Here is a 19,853-nt window from a genome sequence, read left to right as displayed (position 1 = left end):
GAGCCTGGCGGGCTACAGCCCATAGGGGTGCAAAGAATCAGACATGACTGAGCGACTGGCACTTTAAGCCCTGTAACATCATTCTCTCATTTCATCTCTGTAACAGTCCTGTGAAACAAGAACTATTGTCCCCATGTAATGGAGGAGAAAACCCAGAGAAGTTTGGGGCTAGGCCTCCAGTCATATTTCTAGATCGGGGCGAAGCCAGGCCTGCGATGCCGTCCTCTAGACTCCAGGTGTTCCTTTCACTGCCCAGTAGATTTATCACTCTGCCAAAAAAGAATTTCTTGGCTATTATGAATGTTTAAAAAACTAAAGGAAAATATGTAATAACAGTAAAGAAGTGTTTATGATGTCAGGGTGAATGACAGAGTAGGCCTGTCTATGTGATTCCAGTTCTGTGGAAAGATGCACAGCCGCTATGCCAGAATCCTCTCCAGGGCACTGCGAGCACAGCGGGACTTGCTGAACCCTTTCGAAAGGGCAGGTTAGACACTTGGGACTTTTCGGTTCATATTTTCAAGGGCCCCTTCCTTTCTCTCCATCCCCCTCCCCTAGAACAAACCTTAAACCTCAGCGGCTCTGAGAGATCCACTGTCAGGTCAAAAACGCAACACACAAACCACAAGGAGGGAAGTTCAGTCCTCAGCTCGAGTCTGTCTGTGCTAACAGGCCCAGGTGGACCCACTCAAGCGAAGACTCTCCCTGGAGCAAACTGGCATCTGGAACCCTGGACAGAAGCCTCTATGGAGAGAGTGATGCAGAGGAAAGGTCTCTGTTCTCATCTCCCAGTGGGAGATCGTGGGAGGGGAAGGGAAGCATCACAGCTGGGTTGCCTATCTAGATCTTTGGGGCTTTTCAAAAGCCAAACTCACCTAAACCACATCTGCCGCTTTCAAAATGACTCCAGAATACTTGCTGCACAAAAGCCACTTTGGTGTTTGGAGGCAGTGAATTTGAAGAAGTGAAAGTATTACAGTGACAAGAAAGAAGCAACTGACCTGGCAGAGACGGAGTCACGTCCACGGTGTACTCAAGTCCATGGTGTACGGACTAGGACGAGTACCAAGCCAAGTGTGTTGTCTGCAAACAGCTTTAGACAATGAACCCATGGATGTATCTCACAAGGAGATTCTGAACCAGATGGAGTGGATCAACCTCATTGGGATCCTGATTCAAACCCTCATTTATGAGACGACTGGGGAAGCGTGAACACTGACTGAACAGTTAACGATATTAATGGTAAAATATTTTAGGGCAATGATGGTATTGTGGCCCTGTTTTTTTAAGAGTCCTTATTCTTTTGAGTTACTAAATACGACATACGGCAGTATTTACTGGGAAAATGAAATGATGTCGGGAATTTACTTTAATATAGTCCTGAGGTGGGGGCGGAGGAGGAATTAGGCACATAGAAGAAGTAAGTTGGCTAAGAGTTAGCAACTGTTGGGAATTCCCTGGCAGTTCAGTGGTTAGGATTTCACACTCTCGCTGCTAAGGGCCCAGGTTCAATCCCTGGTTGGGGAACTAAGAGTCTAAAGCCTAAGATTGTGTAAAGCTGAGTGGCATGGCCAAAAAAAGAAAACAAACTGTGTAATTGTTAAACCACAGGTGATGGGTACATGAGGAATCTACTTTGGGCTATGTTTAAATTTTTCTAAAAGATAATCTAAAAAATAAAAGTCTACAGGGTTTTCAGTGTAGCTAGAGCTTTCGTTTTACTAGCCTCTCTTCCTCTTTGCTAGTAATAACCCCTCCCCCTTTGTTTGAGAAACTGCCCCTCTTTTGAGTCTCTCTGGTTCCCTGGGGGACCAACAGCCACCAGCCATAGGGGTTCCCTGGGGGACCAACCACCACCAGCCACAGGGGTGACATCCAACTTGGCCCTATCAGAGCCCTGTGGGGCTTCAAGTGTGGATCCCATGAGACAGAAGTTCTGTCTTTTCTCTGGGTTTTCTCACTAAGATCATTTAAACCTGGAGTTCCTGGCAACCATACGTAATCCTGAGGTGGGAGAGAATGAACTTGTCTGAGACACCCAGGGCCAACAGAGTGGGGCTGAGGCAGGTTGAGAAGGAGGGAAGGAAGGGAAAGAGAGAATAAGAGATATGCAGACAGCTTTTCAATCCAAGGATCCAGTGTCCAGTTCCACCTGAAGTCCACTTAGGGCATTCCAATGTCCTAAAGAATTGATGCTTTCAAACTGTGGTGCTGGAGAAGACTCTTGAGAGTCCCTTGGTCTGCAAGCAGATCAAATCAGTCAATCCTAAAGGAAATCAACCCTGAATATTCATTGGAAGGACTAATGCTGAAGCTGAAACTCCAATACTTTGGCCACCTGATGTGAACAGCCAACTCAGTGGGGAAAGACCCTGATGCTGGGAAAGACTGAAAGCAAAAGGAGAAGGGGGTGGCAGGGGATGAGACGATGGTTAGATAGCATCACTGATTCTGGACATCAGTTTGAACAAACTCTGGGAGACAGTGAAGGACAAGGAAGCCTGGCATGCTGCAGTCCATGGATTCACAAAGAGTTGGACATGACTTAGTGACTGAACCAAAAAGTTGTGGGAGTCACTGAATTCTCCCATAAGGGCTTTAAATGCCAGAGTTTTACTCTAGCCTGGGTCTCTTACCAGAACTCCAAACTCAAATAACCTTGCAGATGTGACTAACTTCAGGATCTTGAGAAGGGGAGATCATCCTGAATAATCCAGGGGAGTCCAGTATACTCATAAATCTTATAAGAAGGAAGGCATGAGGATCTGAGAGAGGACCATGAAGCAAAGGTTGGACAATGAAGCACTAGGCAGATGGAAGAAAGGGCCACATGTCAAGGAATGCAGGCAGCCTCTGGAACTGCCAGGAAGCAGAGTCCCCTCTAGACTCTCCACAAGGAATATACCTTAATTTTAGGACTTCTGACCTTCAAAACTATGCAATAATAAACATGGGTTGTTTTGCTCAGTCATGTCCGATTCTTTTGCCACCCCAAGGACTGTAGCCCACCAGGCTCCTCTGTCCATGGGATTTTTCAGACAAGAATACTGGAGTGGGTTGCCATTTCCTTCTCCCAGGGATCTTCCCGACCCAGGAATTGAGCCCACAACTCCTGTGTCTCCCTACACCGCAGGCAGATTCTTTACCCACTGAGCTATCGGGGAGGCCACACATGTGTTGTTTTAACCTACTAAATTTGTGGTAATTCACGACAGCAAGAATAGGAAATGAATATACCAATATCTGCTCACTATCTCCCCCTGGAAGTCTACTAGGCATGTCAAGCTTGATGTGTCCAAACTGAACACCAGATCTTCACCCCAAGCCTGCTTCATGCTTTCCACCTAGAGCAACTCCATCCTTCCATTCACTGCTTAGGACAAACACTTCGAGCCATCCTAGACCCTCCCACTACCATATCCCCTCCATGGGAAGTCATATTAACTCCCTGCCCCAAGGCTTTGTCCACACGTCTCCATCTCCATAATGCTCGCCCTGACCACCCTACTGCAGCCACCTGCTCCCACATCCACCTCCCTTGGGCACTCTCAAGCTTCTTTTTCCTGCTCTTCTTTTCCCCTTTTCTAACACATTATAAAATGTACTTACCTATAAAGTACCTACACCTTATTTTCTGCATTTTCCTGCTACAACATGAGCTTCATGAGGGCTGAGAACTTGATCTTGATTTGATTCACTGATATAGTCCAAGTACCTAGAATAATGCTTGGCATATCGTAAGTACTCTTTAAACAAGAGCAGAATGAGAGAATGAATACATGAAAGTTGATTTTTGTTTTATTCCAGCCACTTGCAGTCAGAAAACTCCTCATACAACTCTACTGACTTGAGTTACCATTCTCACTAGAAGATTTTGCTAATGGTGATGGATGTTTTATACCACGCACCTTTGGAGAAAGGATGAGCATCTCTACTTGTGATCACTATTCACCATCTGGACAAAAATACCAATCAATACATTTCCCATTATACTTCCCACATATAAGGACTTGCATTTTGCTGGGGTTGCAGTTGTTATTTTTAGAGTCTGTTACTGTTTGTGACTTTGCCGTTTAGGTTCTGCCAAAGCCTCTGCTTCTGCTCAGCAACCTTTCTGAGAACTGCCGTTTGATCATATACCAGGCACCTTCTCGGGGTGTCTCGCCCCTATGCGATCCAAAAGACCACCACGGTTCTCATCATCAGCTCTGATGCGCCTCCTTGCATCTGGCACAATTCACCTCTTGTTCTCTAACCCTGTGATGAAGGGAAATTTTACACTCCCTCGTCTAATGAGTTCCCATAACCGTGCACGAGTTAAAAATACAAAATCCAAGCAAAAGATTTATCTGGCATAACAGAGGGTTCTAATCCCAGGAAAATAAAAATATAACCACTAATCATGTTATAACTGTTTACTTAGTTTTCACTCTTGAAGATTATTTGGATATACATAATATTAAAACATAGATTTTAAAACTAAAATTAACCAAGGAAATTAATTTTCTAAGGCATTTCAATATCCCCAAGTTTGAGTGATCTCAGCTTACTTGCAATAACATCTCAGAGAAGTAGTTCAGTTTAATGTTGGGAAAACGTACTTGCTACCAATATCACAGAATAAGAGAATACGATGTGGACTTTGATGGAATCCTACTGACTTCCCTAAAAATAGTGTCAAGAGAAAGAACACAAGTTTTCTTCTCTTGATAAAGAGTCTGTAGTGAGTTGTATCACATTCAACTGGTCTACATAATTTTGAACTATTTTGCATTTGTGTCTTTGGAGAATTTTACTGCAAATTCTTCCATTTATTTCTTCTCTACTCATTGTCTTTGTTTTAATTGTGGTGAAATATACATAACATAAAATTTGCCACTTTCATATATATAATTCAGTGGCTTTAAGTACATTGTTGCTATTGTTTAATTACTAAGTCCTGTCTGACTCTTTTTAGCCTCCAGGGCCTGTAGCCCTCCAGGCTCCTCTGCCTCTGTCCATGGGATTTCCCAAGCAAGAATACTAGAGTCGATTGACATTTCCTTCTCCAGGAGATCTTCCAGATCCAGGGATTGAACCCATGTCTCCTGCATTGGCAGGTGGGTTCTCTACCACTGAGCCACCAGGGAAGCTCGGCATTAAGTATCAGTTCAGTTCAGTCGCTCAGTCGTGTCCGACTCTTTACGACCCCATGAATCATAGCACGCCAGGCCTCCCTGTCCATCACCATCTCCCAGAGTTCACTCAGACTCACGTCCATCAAGTCAGTGATGCCATCCAGCCATCTCATCCTCGGTCGCCCCCTTCTCCTCCTGCCCACAATCCCTCCCAGCATCAGAGTCTTTTCCAATGAGTCAACTCTTCGCATGAGGTGGCCAAAGTACTGGAGTTTCAGCTTTAGCATCATTCCTTCCAAAGAACATCCAGGACTGATCTCCTTTAGAATGGACTGGTTGGATCTCCTTGCAGTCCAAGGGACTCTCGAGAGTCTTCTCCAACACCACAGTCCAAAAGCATCAATTCTTCGGTGCTCAGCTTAAGCATATCCCTCACTATTCCCAGAACTTATCATCATCTCAAACAGAAATTCTGTATCATTTCCTCCTTCTCACCTCCAACCCCTAACAACATCAAATCTACTTTCTGTCACTGAATGTGCCTGTGTAGACATCACACATAAATGGAATCACATATTTATTCTTCTGTGTCTGGTTTATTTCACTTACCATTATGTTTTTAAGCTTCATTCATGTTGTAGGTATGTATGAGAATTTTATTACTTTCCATGGATAAATAATATTCCATTGTATGTATCCACCACGTTTTGTGTATCCAGGTACTCACTGCCTTTTAGAAAAAGATTGTGGGTGATCTGTTTTTAACATTTTGAATGCTTTTAATTTTTTTTTTTTTGCTTTCAAAACCAGATATTGTGACATGAAGATGGGATAAGCACATTTCAAGAGAAGACCATTATCCTTGAAAACTCAGTCACACCAAAGAGACAGCTGAATAAACAGATTAATGCTGCACAGTGCAGAAACATTGTGATGAGGCTATGAGACCGCAGGTGGAGGGAGCAAGCAACTCTGGCCAGAGAGGCTAATTAAGTGTCCAGTGGGGCAACAGAATCTGACCAGGGTTTTGAACGATGCATGGAAGCTCTACCTCAGAAGAAGAGGAAACAGGAGGCCCTCAAAGCCCAGAGAACCACATACGTCAAGACATGGGGTGAAAAGAGAGGTCACGTTTGGAGAACAGGACATAGCTGAGAGACCAGGCCTCCATACCTCAGAGAGACAGCATGCTCCCAAACCTCAGCCAGTGGTAGTCCTGAGGGCAGTGAACACCAGGAGCAACGTGTTTCTTCAGACGTCATGAGCCAGTGGGTAAGAATGAGATCCATGAGTGGGAACAGAGCAGCCCTCTCCAGCTCACTCCACACTACTGAGGCAGGGCTTCTGGTCCCCAGCACAGCTGTCTCGTGAATCTGGCAGCCTCCATTCCTTGTTCTTCTACTCCCCTCAGATGTCCTGCCTTCAAGGTGATGGGGCGTCTCACTGCTACTCCTGTGCTAGAGGCCCGCGAGGCTGCACCCCCATATATTATACTGTGTGGGGCATGCTGAGTGCTGGGCCATCCAGGGGGCTGTGTGAGGACCCTGCCCTCTGGGCCCACAACACCCCCACAGGGGCCCACAGCACCCCATGTGAATCCAGCCCATTTTAGCCTCACAGCTCCTTTCTCCAAAAAGCTGAGACCTAAACCTTGGGGCCTTGATGCGTGCCCACAACAAAATGACTTTCTGAAAGTTCTTCTCCATCAACCTCCCTCACTGAGTTATTCATTCAACTCATATGATGAAGGGGGAGGACAGTGCAGCGTGGAGGAGTATGGGCTGGGTGTAAGTGTCTGGCTGGGAAGGTTGGGGATGGAACCAGCCCCAAGTGTGCAGGTGAGATGCAGCCAGGCCCTCCTGGGAAGGCACACTGAGAACAGAAACCCTACATTCTTATCACCTGCCCCACCGAACTGACAACACATGGCCTTGTTTCAGGTGCGTAATTCTGTCTGCCCGGAACCTCCACAAAAACCATGAGTGGGCTGAGAGCAACTCCACACTCTGTTTACGTGAGTAGTCTATAAATGTCACTTTCTCAGAATTACAGAATGAATCTCAGAAGAGTTATGAAACTCCTTTTAAACAGTATCCAGTAATATATTTTAAAAAAAGACATGCTACAAACTAATAAGGTTTCATGTTCAAATTAGATAAAAATATTTTACATTCATTTTTACTTCCATATGTAATAAAAGCAAGAGTTTGTAAATAACAGGACAACTTCTGGTGAGTCATTTTCCTTAAGGACACCTCCTTCCTTCCTATCTGGTCTGTGTCTGATTTGAGGTCGCCCAGGCCTTGTCAGTGAGGCCCCCTTGTGGAGAAGTGGGCATGAAGAAGCAGGGATTACAGCTCTGTAGCCGTCCTGGACATCCGAGAACACTCTGCAGTGCTGGAGGGCCTGAGGGTCTTCATACCCACTGAGCTCAGAGGAATTTGCAAGCACCTTGTGGATGCCCTGGTTGAAGAGCACTGAGATAGGCCCCCATGACTGATGAGCCACAGTGTCCCTAAGCGCTAAGACTGCTATCACATGGAGAAACTTGCTGGAAGATGGAAACCTCCTGAGAGGCACACACATCATGCCAAGGTCAGAAGGAGGTTAGTCCTGCTGCAGCTCCCGCCTCTCCCCAGCCCTGGCCTGTGTCTGGGGTGTGCTGGGCTTGGGCCAGGCTGGCTGCCAGCTGAGCCTAACTGGTCCAAGACTGATGAACCCATGCCAGCGGCCAGGTTCAGGAATCTGGCCAGATCATCACTTAAAACTCCCCAGAGTTCTGACTGTCCTAAGGTTGGAATTCCTACCAAATTTTGACATCCCTCTCCTCCCCACTCATGACACACACACTCACTCACACACTCACACACACACACACACACACACACACACACACACCCCCTTGTGCTGTGTGTGCTTGGTCGCTCAGTCATGTCCGCTGCTTTGCATTTTATATTTATCATGGTCCTTAGCCTCTGTCTCATCTGTGTACACTGGAGAAGGCGATGGCACCCCACTCCAGTACTCTTGCCTGGAAAATCCCTCAGACGGAGGAGCCTGGTAGGCTGCAGTCCATGGGGTCGAGAAGAGTCAGACACGACTGAGCAACTTCACTTTCACCTTTCACTTTCATGCACTGGAGAAGGAAATGGCAACCCACTCCAGTGTTCTTGCCTGGAGAATCCCAAGGACAGCGGAGCCTGATGAGCTGCCATCTATGGGGTTGCAGAGTTGGACACGACTGAAGCAACTTAGCAGCAGCAGCAGCATCTGTGTACCCCCCCCCCCCCACACACACACCCTGTGCTGTGTGTGCTTGGTCCCTCAGTCGTGTCCCCTGCCTTGCATTTTATATTTCTCATGGTCCTTAGCCTCCGTCTTATCCATGTTCCCACACTGCTCCCCTTGCCTGGAACAACCTCTTCTCCCTCACCTAGTGAGCACCCACTTAACCCTTTATGACTCAGTTCAGGCCCCATCACCTCTGCTGCAGACAACCCCAGTCCCTACTGGCCCCCCCATGGCAGCCCCTACTGCAGCACGGGGCAAGATAATGGAAGTGGGCTCATCAGAGGTCTGTTTATGCCACAGAAATAAGCTCCAAGACACAGAGACTCAGGACATCTTATTCACACTTGTGCCTCTTGCACCTTCCTCACAGCAGAGTCTCAATCAGGGCTGATCAAATAAATAAATGGACAACTGGTAGAATCAAAGAGAGAGCTCAAGACAGGTGGCCTAAATTAATCAGATTTCGAATAATTTTTAATTGGCTGCTAGTCACATGATTTACAGAAGAATTAGCCTAATTTAAGATGCAAAATTTCAGTTTCTTTTTTCTTTTCTTTTAAGATATGGGATCTTAGGTCCCCTACCAGGGGTTGAACTGGTGTCCCCTGAAGTGGAAACACTGGAAGTGCAGAGTCTTAACTACTGGGCCACCAGGGAAGTCCCTTGCTTCAGTTTCTAATCAGTTAATTGATTAGATCAATCAGAACCGCAGGCCTCTTTTTACAGACAAAAATTTGGCAACATACTTTCTTCCCAAATCTCTCTCCATACGTAGAATTATTTAAGGGGTTGATTTAAAATTTTAAAACCCAATGGATTATATTTTAATAAATAATATGACATATTTACTAAAAATATTTTAAAAATCAAATATTGTCTTCACATAATTCCTATACACATAAGAACTCTATGTTTGTAATATTTTCATAACAATTCTCATAATCCTTGTTCTATTTTTTCTAAGTACTGGAAAGTAACTGGTAACGTGTTATATGGCAAAGAGAGGGAGGAGGAGGGGTTATCTTACATACTCATGAATGAATTATGTTCAATTCCTTCCTCCATTGTCTCTTCCTACTTCAGACCCAGGAAGAGTGAGGGATGGGGGTGGGAGGGAGAGATGTCAGGATAGAGTTACCATCGATATACATAGTATTGCAAACTAATAAATTACCCATGAATCTTCCCCTTCTCCCTTTCTTCTGACATTTCCTCAGTAGGATCAGTGATGATTTCGAAACAGGCTAGTCTCCCGTTAGATCCAGGGGATGCTGACTCTGAATTCATAAGGGTCCAAGAGATGTGGATGGAGCTGACCCAGTAGATCAGACGCAAATAAAAAGCAGATGCCTGCAAGGAGGATATTTCAGCAGCCAAGACCCAAAGCAACCCCAAAGGAACAGAATACAAGGACACTTGCTCTCCCAGCGACATATTACAGTGGGGGAGGGTCCTCACACCATTTCAGGAAGCCTTCACAGACCATTCAAGGTTAGGTCATTCCTCTTTTGGCCCAGCAACCCTCCAGTCCACCCCGGATGTGGGAGAAAGCCAAAGATGGGCTGAGAGGGGCTGCAAGCTACTACAATCTGCCAAGCAACCCTTTCTTTGATTGGTCTTTGTTACAGATCTCCCTGCCCCCAAATGAGGGGGCACACCCAGGCATTCCAGTTGTTCAGTCATTGGAGAGAAGTTTACACACCCTTCAGCCACCTGGGCACCACTACTTGGTCTACAGTTTGCAGTGAGGTCCTGGAATTTTCTTCAAAGAGATAAAAACAAAAAAAACCCTGTCTACTCAAAGACCAGCTAGGAAACAAATAGCTTACCCTAGATTTTGTAAGAAGATCTCTACTTCTGTGCAATATAAAAGTAGCCTCAATCTACCTTGGAAATACACAATCCGCCTACACATCCTCTTAAACTTTCCTCTGCCCAGAATATTACTAAGAAAAAGATGATAAGAATAAGTAAAACAGTGAGCTTCCTGGTCTCTCCACCACGTGGCCCCCAAAGTGAAAATGAACATGAAAATGTTTAACTTGTTCCTTATAATAGATCTGACAGTCAAGACTTCTGTTTTTAAAACCTTACTATTATTACATGTGAACTTGGAAGCTGAACATTTCTAATACTGATAGAACATCGTTCATACCATAAAGGGAAGAAGTAGGTGAACAGGAGATTTGAACATGTTGGAGAAAAAATGGTGGATAAATTTTATTCTCCTTATAATATTGTTATATGTAAATAGAAAGAGTCTTTCACATTTCGATTGTACAACATTTCTCTTCATTCTCTTTCAGTCTATGGGTTCCCAATCCAGGGCACAAATAAAGGCTTGGGACATGAGGTCACAAAGAAGATGCCCCTGGGGCAGTAGAACAGATGGACCTCCGGGAGGTATGGAGGGAAACAGCTCCCACTGGGAGGGTCTCCTGAAGCTGGAGAGGCTGGACTGGACACGAGGGACCCTCTCTATCCTTTAAGTGTGTTTCTAAGAAGGAATGAGAAAAATAAAAGCAGTACCTGGGAAGGGGGCCTCTGATAGCGATGTACAGACTATGCTCATGGATGGAAGATGGTTTCTACTTGTTCCCTGGATCCTTGGCCTGAACCTTACCTGTTCAAGAACATGGTTGCCTTATGTTTCTACTTACAAGGTATCACCTTTATGATTCTTTCAGAGTCCAGGCAAAGGAAATGACGTGTTTCCAAGGCTAACAGGGGAGGGGAGGTGAGAAAGGGCAAGGCATTGGTGCCTCCAGTCCTGAGACAAGAGAATTAGGTGGAAGAAGCGGCCAAGGGAAAGCAACTCGAGTTTCTGAAGGTGATAGGGACAGAGTACAGGGACAAAGCAGGTGACTGAATAATTAATCCCACAAGGAGACTGTAAGTAAAGAAAAATGTATGGGAGGCCCCTGTAAGTTACAAATCAATCAAGAAAGCAGGTTTGCTTAACCCCTAAGCCAAGCAGGCTCGCTTAGCAACAAAACCATGCAACAGAAGCATGACATATGCCTCCAATAATAACATAATGGTAGCATGAGGCCTATTTCCTGTCCGGTGAGCCCAGGAAATTAATAACTCCTAGGACACGTTCCTCTGCACACACTAAAAACAAAAATACAAGGAAACCTTGACCTTATACTAAAACCTGCGACGATTTCTCATTTTTAGCATATGTTACCACTTTTTTGCTCGTTTTGATCGTGCCGTGACAGTCCTGACTTGACCATATAGGGACAAGAAAACACCCTGGCCTGACATGGGGAAGCAGCTGATGACGGAAGCATGATGTCTGCATAAGAAGGAGGAAGAAGGTGGCCTTCTCCCCCGCCCTGCTTTTCCTCACTAAGTGCTCGGGACATGGCATTCTCTTGCCCACCTGCTTGTAAGTCTCACAAGCATCCTAGTCTAATAAATCGCTTCTAATCTATCACTTTGGAGTAGGAAATGGTAACCCACTCCAGTATTCTTGCCTGGGAAATCCCAAGGACAGAGGAGCCTGGTGGGCTGCAGTCCACGGGGTTGCAGGGAGTCGGACACGACTGAGCGATTAACACAAACACACACACACATACACACAGGTAGTTGTATGGATAAGGAAATGGCAACACACTCCAGTACTCTTGCCTGGAGAATCCCATGGACTGGGGAGCCTGGCGGGCTACAGTTTATGGGGTCGCAAAGAGTCGGACACGACTGAGAGACTAATACACACACACACACACACACACACACACACAATCTATCACTTTGCATCTTTGAATTCCTTCTGCACTGAGACACGAAGAATTGGAGTTCCTCAGAGCACCCGTCTCCCCAGATGCATTTTTTCCAGTTACAGAGGAACTGGAGCCGACCCTGATAGCCAGGCCAGTGATCGAACATCCAGACCCTATGCAGTAAGCAGGAAACATCTCACTATCAGGTTGTGTCTCCCATTGCCCTACTGCCTCTGACACGTCCATATTCTTCTCTTTCCTCCTCCTCCAATCCCCAACCAAGATGGCCACTCCCACAGATGTGGGAGTGTAAATTATCTAATTATTTGGTGTGATGGCAGCAGTCTAGACCTGGAATCGGAAGACCTGAGTTTGAAGCCACTTGGCATTCACTAGCTGTATGACCCAAGGCTATCTTGCACTTCTCTCATCTGTCAAATGGCTTAAATGAGAGTCAAAGGGAGCCTGAAATTATGAGAATCAAATATGTTAACAGTGAACTTCTCTATAATACTACAGTTATGATGATGATCAAAGTAATTTACACACTGACCAATGTGAATGACCATTAGATGGCCTTTTTCCTTCAGTTCAGTCACTCAGTTGTGTCCAACTCTTTGTGACCCTGTGGACTACAGCATGCCAGGCCCCCCTGTCCATCACCAACTCCCAGAGTTTACTCAAACTCATGTCCATTGAGTCAGTGATGCCATCCAACCATCTCATCCTCTGTGTTCCCCTTCTCCTGCCGCCTTCAATCTTTCCCAGCATCAAGGGCTTTTCCAATGAGTCAGTTCTTTGCATCAGGTGGCCAAAGTACTGAAGTTGCAGCTTCAGCATCAGTCCTTCCAATGAATATTTAGGACTGATTTCCTTTAGGATGGACTGGTTGGATCTCCTTAGAGTCCAAGGGACTCTCAAGAGTCTTCTCCAACACCGCAGTTCAGTGCTCAGCTTTCTTTACACTCCAACTCTCACATCCTTACATGACCACTAGAAAAACCATAGCTTTGACTAGATGGACCTTTGTTGGCAAAGTAATGTCATGTTTATCTTTAAAATGGAAAGTTTCTCAAATCAAATGAATCTCTTATTGGTGCACTCTGCTCAACCAATTCTTCTGGCCCCTGTAAGGGAGTCTGGGGCGAGTCAGCCGTTTCATTCTCACCTTATTTTTATTTCAAAGACAAATGTGGCTTCTAGGATGGAGGAAGACAAGCAAGCATCATTTCCGTTAGTTCCTGGACCACTTTTTATACCTGGCACCTGGGTGCACTGAAGCTGCCTAGACCAAAAGTCCGTATTTAACATTTTGAAATAACTCTAAGGACTAAAGTCTGGGATGACCTGGGATTGGCTGATTGAGTACCTGGTGTCATAAAATTCTGTGTTGACCACTCTGAGAACAGAAACCTGCCTGAAGTCCTTGAAATCTGTTCCTTATTCATTCGTTTCTTACACATCTTGAGTTTTCACCATCACTTCTACTACTAACTTCCATGTAACGCTACAAATGGGGCTTCCCAGGTGGCTCAGTGGTAAAGAATCCATCCACCAAGGAGACACAGGAGATATGGGTTTGATCCCTGGGTCGGGAAGATCCCCTGGAGGAGGAAATGGCAACCCACTCCAGTATTCTTGCCTGGGAAATCCCATGGACAGAGGAGCCTGGTGGGCTGCAATCTGTGGGGTCGAAAAGGGTCATCCATGAGTAAGCATGCATGCGTGCAACACTACAAATAGGTTAATTAGTAAAATATGTGGTACCCTTCCTTCCTCCTTTTCTCCTTCCTTTTTTCCCCTTTTCCCATGTTTTAATAATTATGAAATATCAGTTTAAAACATCAGTTTAAAAAAACAACAATTAAAAAAAAACCCCACTAAATGTCAAGTTTCCTAAATTCTTTTGTGCCTGTGATTATATTACGTGACAAGAAACCATCTCGAGGTGATAATTAGATTTTACCTGTGAGTAATGGTGGCAAGATGGGAGTAGGTGGGGGGTGTTAACATGTAACCAAAACAAGGCAATTCACATGATTAGTTTGGAAAAAAAATTACTCAAACAGGTGGCTGAGGTTACTATCTAATCAAGGAAAATTCTGACCCTTCGATGAAGTGGTCAGACATTTTATTTGTCCCTCTGTGGACAGAAATTTAGGAATGTAGATTATAGAAAGAGGAAAGGCAGAAAGTAAACTGATAAATGAAATGTACAGTATTTCTGTTGGTGATCATCATGGTAGAGAACAAGACAGACCAGAAAGATACCTCCCACTTCTTTTTTCCCACAAGTTTTCACAGATGGTTATATTAGCTGTTTCCAAACTTACACAAGGATCTGGGGCTGGAGGCAATGAAATTTAGCAGCAGTGCTGGTGTTAAAGTGATAAGGCTTTGGCTCCAAGTAACACCTCTCAATCTGTCCAACAACGGCAATAGAAAACATGCTTCAGGCAGGGTGGTGTCCCATTTTTATTTGCCCAGAAAATATCCTGAATTTCACAGCTGTTCACAGTAACCTGACCTGATTGTACATATCTTCTCTCTGTTTTCCCTCTGGTTAAATGAAGTTATGCAAAGGCGCAGACAAAGGCAAAGCAGGAAGCCTCCCACACTAGAGGTGGAAGATAAGAATCACAGAAGCCAGAATGGCTTTTACTGAAGGGCATTTCAAAGCCAGTGGAGACATATATGGCATATTTGTAAATCTTCCAAATGTGTGTAAACATGTACCTTCACACATCAAGACCAGATCTGTTCCTGACCCAGAGAGGTACTGAGAACAAAGTGAAAGCAACCAAATCATAGAAAATGCGTACATCCAATGTATGCAATGGATGAAGGAGTATTACCTGTAATTAACGAGAGCTAAGAGATAAGAAGTAACGTACTAGAAAAACAGGAGGAGGAAACATATAGGAAGATCACAGAGGGAAAAAAAGTACAAATGGCTAGTGATATAAAATACTTGCTAAGTACAGCAGTGATCAGAGTCAGAGGAGAAAAATACAAATGGTGAAGATATAAAACACCTGCTAAGTATAGCAGTGATCGCAGAAATGTAAAACTAAAGACCATCTATCCATCCTTCTGAACCAGGAAGAAGAAGAAAATATGAACAGGCCAGTCACAAGCACTGAAATTGAAACTGGGATTTTAAAACTCCCAATAAACAAAAAAGTCTGGGACCTGAAAGCTTCACAGTCGAATCCTATCAGACATTCAGAGAAGAGCTGACACCCGTCCTTTTGAAACTGTTCCTAAAAATTGCAGAGGATGGAAAATTTCCAAACTCATTCTATGAGGCCACCATCACCCTGATACCAAAACCAGACAAAGATACCCAAGAAAAGAGAACTACAGACAATCTATCTGTCTTAAACTGGCAAAAGCTAAAAAATGTTGATTGTTTTCGGTCCTGGGGAGGGTGTGGGGAAATGGGTGCTCCCACATTCTCCTGGGTGTGTACATTTGTACAAACTTCAGAAGAAAATATAGTAGCGCCTATTAGATTTTAAAGACTGATCACTGTTGATTTGGGCATATTCTCATGGAAATACACCCACATGTTCAGAAAGACATACACATACAAGGTTCACTGAACATTGTTCGTAAAATCAAAAACGCAGCAGAAAATGCAATGTTTATCAACAGGGAAGTGCTTATCCAAAATATGATAGAGCTAGACTGAAATTTTCTACAAACTTAAAAATGAGAGAAAATTGTGTACATTGACACAAAAGAATGTTCAAGAAACTTTTGACTACAAGATGCAGTTTTCATAGATTATGCATACATAATCCCAAATTTGTGAAGAAGGAAAAAATGATTTCTATATATTCATGTGTATTTCCATGGTAGTAGTCTAAAAGGACACCAGTTGAAAACAGATGAGGTTGAGGGTATGTGAAAGAAACTATACTTCTTTCATATCTGCATCAAGAATGTATTATATATTTTAATTATGGAAAAAATATAAAATGATTTTACTGAGGCTGGAAAAGTGGAAAACTGTTGTTTTGGTACTTCTTCAATCTCAGTGTGAATTGCTGGGGTTAGATGAGGACATTCTAAAGGTCATTGATTAGTTCAGCTGCTTTCACATAATGTTAACTTTAGAAGGACTAACCTGGTGGTTGAGTGGCTAAGACTCCAAGCTCTCAATACAGGGGGCCTGAGTCCAATCCCCAGTCAGGGAACTAGATTCTACGTTCCACATGCCACAAGTTCGTGCTGGAACTAAAGGATTCTGAGTGTCACAACTAACACCCAGTCCAGCCAAATAAATAAACAAATATCCTTTAAAAACATTGACTTTAGAGGGCCCACTAATTTGCTAATTATTCTGTCAGCTTCAAAATATTCACAACCTAAAAACTGAGTTATGTTTTATTCGGCGGGAATTTTTAGGACTTCAAGCCTGGGAGGCAGCATTTCAAGTGACCCTGTTCTGAGCAGGTGCGGGTTGAGGGGAGCGGTGCAGAGCAGGGGGAAGCCGGGTTACACAGATGTTTGGCAACAAAGGGCAGCTATTCTGAACTCAAAAGATTATCGTCGATTAAAGGAAAACCATGTATCCCAAGTTAAGGAATTTACTGCTTTTCTACATATGGGGTTCCCTCATAGCTCAGTCAGTAACAAATCCTCCTGCAATGCAGGAGACCCGGGTTTGATTATTGGGTTGTGGAGATCCCCTGGAGAAGGAAATGGCAACCCACTCCAGTATTCTTGCCCGGGAAATCCCAGGGACAGAAGGAGCCTGGCAGGCTTGCAGTCCATGGAGTCGCAGAGTCGGACACAACTTAACGACTAAACCACGTGTGGGAAGACGCAACAGTCTGGGCTCGCTGAAACCGTTCCTTTACTGTGTACCTCAGCTCTCTGGGCCTGTATCCTGATGTCTTCGTATCATTAGTCTCAGGGCTCACCTAGGGAGTGGCCGCAGCCTGATGGCTGCTAGATGGCAAGTATTCTTTGCTTTCTGAGTTCCCTCATGGTTCACCAACTCACCACTCAGTGATGACTGCAATCTCTGATGACTGTGGCATTCTTTGTTTACTAATATGGCAGGAAATATTCCATTTCTCACTGCCCATTGACTAAGGGAGTGGAAAGGAAGAGGCAGACACCCCAGCCCTGTCAGATCTGTGGCCTCACTCTTCATCGGATATTGGTACAAAGCAGCTGTCTCCCCAAGTCTGCTTTCCACATTTACTTCATCAGAGAATATGGAACCCCTCTGCCTGAGTCCCCCACTGACTTACCATCTCACTCAGAGAAAAACTGACATCAGTGAAACAGCCTATAGAGGCCCATGGCCTGCTATTGCTCTTCCCAAGTCACTCTATCCTTCGGGCCTCTTTTCTGTTCCTCAGATGCAGAAAATATCCTTGCCTCTGAGCCTTCACCCTGTCCGTTCCCTCTGCCCGGAAGGCTCTTCCCTCAGATATCTCACCATCACTTCTCAGAGCTTTCCCCGATGGTGCCTTCTCAGTGGGGCCCGTCTTGACTATCGTATCTAAGGTTGCAATCTCCACACCTCCACCCTAGTATTCCCTGTCCCTCTTACACTTTATTACCACCATCTTTTTTTTTTCCCAAGAGATAAGATTTTTTTAAATATACGTTTGGCTGCACTGGCCAAATAGTTGCAGCTTTAGGGCTCTAATTCAAAACACGCAGCATGCAGGTTCTAGTTCCCTGACCAAGGATCAAATCTACGCTCCCTACATTGGGAGCTTGGAGTCTTAACCACTGGATCATCAGGGAAGTTCCTATTATCACCTCTATTATTTTTAAATTTATTTCATTTACTGTCTCTCTCCCGTGACAAAGATTTTCTCTATGATCAAACTTTAGCCAGGCTCCTCTAAGCCCTCTTCCTGACTTGGCCTCAACCTTAGCCTACAGATATTTGAAAAAACACTCCCCTAGTTTCTAACAGCTCAAGCTGCTCCCCTGGGATGACCCTGCTGCTGCTAAGTCGCTTCAGTCGTGTCCAACTCTGTGCGACCCCATAGACGGCAGCCCACCAGGCTCCCCTGTCCCTGGGATTCTCCAGGCAAGAATGCTGGAGTGGGTTGCCATTTCCTTCTCCAATGCATGAAAGTGAAAAGTGAAAGTGAAGTCGCTCAGTCGTGCCTGACTCTTCGCGACTCCATGGACTGCAGCCTTCCAGGCTCCTCCGTCCATGGGTGTTTCCAGGCAAGAGTACGGGAGTGGGGTGCCATTGCCTAGTCCCCCTTAAAGTGCCTGCCTAAGAAAACTCAAGGCTGCCAAAGAATTTACTATTAGTTCCAACCAATCTGAACATAGGGCCCCCCTGACTTCCAGCCTCTGGTAGGGGGAAGATTCTGAGCAGTAATATTATAGGCAATAGGGAAAAGAGTCCTGGATGGACTGAACTCAGTTTCACTTTGTACAGAGGTGGCTGGGTGTTTTAAAGCAGGGGTTCCTAACCTCCCAGACCTAATGTCTGATGATTTGAGGTGGAGCTGATGTAATAATAATAGAAATAAAGTGGAACTTCCATAAGTGGTAAGCAATAAGCACCAGCAAACAAGGCCAAATGGGTTTCACATGCACCCCCAGCCTTTTTCACACTTGATTTTTTTAATGTCCCGACCCTACTAAGCCCCTGCCTACCTCCCTCCTTACTCCTGCCTCTTCCTTTAAAACAGCAGTCCCTAACCTTGGCACCAAAGATTGATTTCATGGAAAACAGTTTTCTATGGACTGAGGTGGGGGTGATTGTCTGGGGATGATTCAAGTGCATTATACTTATTGTTACTTTATTTCTATTATCATTACATCAGCTCCACCTCAGAGCATCAGGCCTTATATCTGGGAGGTTGGGGAGCCCTGCTTTAAAACAACCAGCCACCTCTGTACAAAGTGAAGTTGAGTTCCATCCATCCTGAACTCTTTTCCCTGTTGCCTAAAATGTTACTGCTCAGAATCTGTCCTTTCAACTTTAACTAGCACTTGTTTATCTTTAACATTCTCTGCTGTACTATAGGCTCCAAGGGCTGGATTTTGTTTTCTTACTGGCACATAGTAAAGACTCAGTAAACACCTGCTGAACATCATTGACGGGTCAATAAATGTGCTAGGGCTTTAGTCCTGAGGGCACATTTCCAGTTTGGGATAAGCATGTTTAAGCATTTAGATTATTTACAGTGCTCACTTCACTCCTTAAATACCTGGCCAGTGACAGGTGCCTGACTCTCACAGATCATTCCAGTCTTCCTATGCTCCCTACACTTGTCTTGATTTACTGTATTTAATCCTGATAAAGCACCATCTTCTACATGCTTGAAAGTGAAAGTGAAGTCGCTCAGTCGTGTCCGACTCTTTGCAACCCCGTGGACTGTAGCCTATCAGGCTCCTCCATCCATGGGATTTTCCAGGCAAGAGTGCTGGAGTGAATTGCCATTTACTTCTCCAGGGGATCTTCCCGACCCAGGAATTGAACCCGGGTCTCCTGCATTGTAGGCAGACGCTTTACCATCTGAGCCACCAGGGAAGCCCTCTACATGCCTAATATCCTCCATAAACGAACACAGTCGAGCACTGAATACCATGCTAATGAAGGATTACTGAAAGGGACCATGGGAAAAGTATTGGTTCATAGGAGGAGTTTTATTTTGGGTGGTTATTTCCTCCACGCCCCACCCTTTATTTCCATCCGTGGCCCTGGTTTTGAAACTACCCT

The sequence above is a fragment of the Budorcas taxicolor genome, chromosome 9, assembly GCF_023091745.1.
Source record: "Budorcas taxicolor isolate Tak-1 chromosome 9, Takin1.1, whole genome shotgun sequence".
In the NCBI taxonomy this organism is placed as follows: Eukaryota; Metazoa; Chordata; class Mammalia; order Artiodactyla; family Bovidae; genus Budorcas; species Budorcas taxicolor.
Note: the sequence above shows the minus strand (reverse complement) of the source record.